The sequence below is a fragment of the Heterodontus francisci genome, chromosome 34, assembly GCF_036365525.1.
Source record: "Heterodontus francisci isolate sHetFra1 chromosome 34, sHetFra1.hap1, whole genome shotgun sequence".
In the NCBI taxonomy this organism is placed as follows: Eukaryota; Metazoa; Chordata; class Chondrichthyes; order Heterodontiformes; family Heterodontidae; genus Heterodontus; species Heterodontus francisci.
Window position 1 is genome coordinate 39,006,375 of NC_090404.1, and position 4,850 is coordinate 39,011,224.

A 4,850-nucleotide genomic window follows, 5' to 3' on the forward strand; every position below is an offset into this window, starting at 1 on the left:
TAGACTTTTAGAAACGGGGTGCAATGAGAAACAGCTGTCCAGTGCAGAGAGCAGTCATTCATTAGTCTGAACTGGCCAGAAGAAGGGGAACAATGGAACTGTGATGTGACATCAAAGGAACAGGAGCCACGTGTGGTGAGAACACTGCAAAACTTCATAGTTATTTCCAGCAGAGAAGGAGACAACTCGGCCCATGCCATCTCTGCACAGAGCAACGCAGTCAGGCTCGATGCCCGTAGCCCTGCAAGTCTGCTTTTCTCAGAATTCCTCCTGAAGGCATTGATAATTTCTGCTTCCACCACTCTTGTGGGCAGCGAGTTCCAGGTCATTATCACTTGAGATATAAAAACAGTGCTTCCTCATACTCCCCCACATCCTTTTTTTCCACAGAACTGGCAAATTGTGGTCACTACTCCTTGTGCAGTCTGTTAATGGGAACAATTTTTCCTTGTCTAACTTATCCAAGCCTGTCATAATCTGGTACACTGCTATTAAATCTCCCCTCAATCTCTTTTGTTCTAAGGAGAACAACCCCAGCTCTGCCAACCTAAAATAAAAGCAAAATACTGCGGATGCTAACCTAACCTTGTAACTAAAATGCTCCATCCCTGGAACCCTTCTGCTAAATCTCCTCTGAACTCTCTCAAGGACCCTCATATCAAAGAACATAGAACATAGAACAGTACAGCACAGTACAGGCCCTTCGGCCCACGATGTTGTGCCGACTCTTTAACCTACCCTAAGATCAAACTACCTCCATACCCTTCATTCTACCATCATCCATGTACCTATCCAAGAGTTGCTTAAATGTCCCTAATGTATCTGCTTCTACTACCACCGCTGGCAGTGCATTCCACGCACCCACCACTCTCCGTGTAAAGAACCTACCTCTGACATCTCCTCTAAACCTTCCTCCTGTCACCTTAAAATTATGCCCCCTGGTGATAGCCCTTTCTGCCCTGGGAAAAAGTCTCTGGCTATCCACTCTATCTATGCCTCTCATCATCTTATACACCTCTATCAAGTCACCTCTCATCCTTCTTCGCTCCAATGAGAAAAGCCCGAGCTCCCTCAACCTTTCTGCATAAGACATGCCCTCCATTCCAGGCAGCATCCTGGTAAATCTCCTCTGCAAACTCTCTAAAGCTTCCACATCCTTCTTATAATGAGGCGACCAGAACTGAACACAATATTCCAAGCGTGGTCTAACCAGGGCTTTATAGAGTTGCAGCATAACCTCGCTGCTCTTAAACTCAATCCCCCTGTTAATGAAAGCCAACACACCATATGCCTTCTTAACAAACCTATCAACTTGGGTGGCACCTTTGAGGGATCTATGGACATGGACCCCAAGATCCCTCTGTTCCTCCACACTGCCAAGAATCCTGTCTTTAAGCCTGTATTCTGCATTCAAATTCGACCTTCCAAAATGAATCACTTCACACTTTTCCAGGTTGAACTCCATCTGCCACTTCTCAGCCCAGCTCTGCATCCTGTCAATGTCCCGTTGCAACCTACAACAGCCCTCCACACTATCCACAACTCCAGCAACCTTTGTGTCATCGGCAAAATTACTAACCCAACCTTCCACTTCCTCATCCAAGTCATTTATAAAAATCACAAAGAGCAGAAGTCTCAGAACAGATCCCTGCGGAACACCACTGGTCACCGAGCTCCAGGCTGAATACTTTCCACCTACCACCACACTCTGTCTTCTATGGGCCAGCCAATTCTGTATCCAGACAGCCATATTTCCCTGTATCCCATGCCTCCTTACTTTCTGAATGAGCCTACCATGGGGAACCTTATCAAACGCCGTGCTAAAATCTATATACACCACATGCACTGCTCTTCCTTCATCAATGTGTTTTGTCACATCCTCAAAGAATTCAATAAGGCTTGTGAGGCATGACCTGCCCCTCACAAAGTCATGCTTATTATCTCTAATCAAACTATGCTTTTACAAATAATCATAAATCCTGTCTCTCAGAATCCTCTCCAATAATTTGCCCACCACCAACGTAAGACTGACTGGTCTGTAATTCCCAGGGTTATCCCTATTCCCTTTCTTGAACAAGGGAATAACATTTGCCACCCTCCAATCATCTTGTACCACTCCAGTGGACAGTGAGGACGCAAAGATCGTCAAAGTTCTCCCTGTGTCTGCGTGGGTTTCCTCCGGGTGCTCCGGTTTCCTCCCACATGCCAAAGACTTGCAGGTTGATAGGTTAATTGGCCATTATAAGTTGCCCCTAGTATAGGTAGGTGATAGGGAAATATAGGGACAGGTGGGGATGTGGTAGGAATATGGGATTAGTGTAGGATTAGTATAAATGGGTGGTTGATGGTCGGCACAGACTCGATGGGCCGACGGGCCTGTTTCAGTGCTGTATCTCTGAACTAAACTGAATCATCGCCAAAGCCGCGGCAAATTCTTCCCTCGCTTCCCGTAATAACCTTGGGTATATCCCTTATGGCCCCGGGGACTTATCTATCATCATGTCTTTCAAAATTTCCAGCACATCCTCCTGCTTAACATCAACCTGTTCGAGCATATCAGCCTGTTCCACGCTGTCCTCACAAACGACAAGGTCCCTCTCACTCGTGAATACTGAAGCAAAGGATTCATTAAGGACCTCCCCTACCTTTATTGTTCCTGAAATGTGGTGACAAGAACAGGACAGATTTGTGGCTAACCAGAGCTTTATAAAGGTTCACCATAATTGTACTGAGTACTTCTTTTTATTAAGCCTAAGATTCCTTATGCTTTACTAACTATTCTCTCAGTATATCTTGCCACCTTCAAAGATCTATGCACCAGCACTCCCAGGTCACTCTGTTCCAGCACACTCTTTAGAACTATGCTATGACGTCTACATTGCCTCTTCTTAATTCTTCTGTCAAAATGCATCACTTCACACTTGTGAGGATAAAATTCTATCTGCCACCATTCTGTCCATTCTACGATCCTATCTATGGCCTGTTGTAGCAGTTGGCAGGAAAAAAGTCAGAAGTGCAAGGGGAGAGCCAACTGCGTAACAGCCCCGACAACCAATTTTATCTGCAGCACATGTGGAAGAGTCTGTCACTCTCGAATTGGCCTTTTTCGCCACTCCAGGCGCTGTTCCACAAACCACTGACCACCTCCAGGCGCTTACCCATTGTCTCCCGAGACAAGGAGGCCAAAGAAGAAGATTGTTAATACTCCACACGTTAAGTCACAAAGCCTTAAGGCTTGTCTTTTTTACGTTGCTTGTCTCCTTCCCACTATTTTTCACTGTGGCCCTGTTTGATTCAGGCCCTTGATTTCTCTGCCTATCACTTTTCTTATTCCCCTTAATGTCTTTTGTTCTTGTCCTTGATTCCCCCTTCCTCTGACTCCTTGCAAAGTTTCCAATCCCCCTGCCATTTTAGTTCAATCCCCCCCAACCACTCGAGCAAACACTCCCCCTGGGATATACCTTTGTGTTAGGTAAGACGTCATCTCGTGGAGCATTTTCCCCCTCTTTCCCATTGCCTCCAGTTTAGCTCGGGCTCCTTGATCCCATACTAGGTCTAATGTTATTTTTATGTCAATTTCAGTCACTGTCACCTCTTGAAAACAGCTCTATTTTCCATGTTTGGTCAAGGTTGTAATGAAGTCTGGAATTGCGTGCCCCTGGTGGAACCCAAACTGAGCATCGGTCAACGATGTGTTACTGAGTAAATGTTTATTGATAGCACTGTCAACGATACCTTCCACAACTTTGCTGATGATTGTGAGTAGACTGATGGGGTCGTTAATGGGCGGATTGGACTTTTCCCGATTTTTGTAGACAGGACATAGCTGGGCAAATTGCGCATTGTCAGGAAGATGTGCGTTTTGCAATTATACTGAAACAGCGTCTCTCAGGCCACAGCTGGTTCTAGAGCACAGGTCTTCAGTATGACAGTTGGAATTGTGTCAGGGCCCATCGTGTTTTCTATATTCAGTGCTTTCACCCGTCTCTTGACAGCACGTGGATTTAATGGAATTCTCTCGAGGCTGGCATCAATGATGATAAGGACCAATCTTCTCTTCAACCCAGGACCGAATCCGCTTCCACCACACTCTCCGTATTGGACAAAGCTTTGGCCCCAGCACTGATCCACGAGTTGCAGTCTGATATCTTGAAAATGCTCCATTTATCCCTCCTCGTTGCTTTCTGTCTGTTTACCTCTAAGTCCTCCTTGCATGTTAATATATTACTTCAATTCCATGAGCCTTTATCTAATGTATTAATCTTACCAAATGCCTTTTGGAAATCCAATTATACTACATTCCTGCCCTTTCAGTTACATCCTCAGAATTCTGGAATAAATCTGTCAATCAAGATTTCCATTCGGTAAAAACATGTTGACTTTGTTTGATCAGACAATGATTTTCCAAGTGCTTGTTCATACTTCCTTCATGATAGATTCGGACATTTTCTAGACGACTGATGTTCAGCTAACTTGCCTACAATTCGCCATACTATGAAGGGAGCAATGTGGCTCCAGTGGCGCAATCGGTAAGCGCGTGGTACTTATACAGCAGTACAATTAATGAGCTATGCCGAGGTTGTGAGTTCGAGCCTCACCTGGAGCATAGACTTTTAGAAACGGGGTGCAATGAGAAACAGCTGTCCAGTGCAGAGAGCAGTCATTCATTAGTCTGAACTGGCCAGAAGAAGGGGAACAATGGAACTGTGATGTGACATCAAAGGAACAGGAGCCACGTGTGGTGAGAACACTGCAAAACTTCATAGTTATTTCCAGCAGAGAAGGAGACAACTCGGTCCATGCCATCTCTGCACAGAGCAACGCAGTCAGGCTCGATGCCCATAGCCCTG

At 45.4% G+C, this 4,850-nt stretch overlaps 1 non-coding gene across 1 annotated transcript; it reads left to right on the plus strand.

Moving 5' to 3' along the window:
• Positions 1 to 4,511: 4,511 nt before the first annotated feature.
• Positions 4,512 to 4,606, plus strand: trnai-uau (transfer RNA isoleucine (anticodon UAU)). The gene is made up of 2 exons: positions 4,512 to 4,549; positions 4,571 to 4,606. It is a non-coding gene; the product is annotated as a tRNA-Ile (tRNA).
• The last annotated feature ends 244 nt before the right edge of the window (positions 4,607 to 4,850 follow it).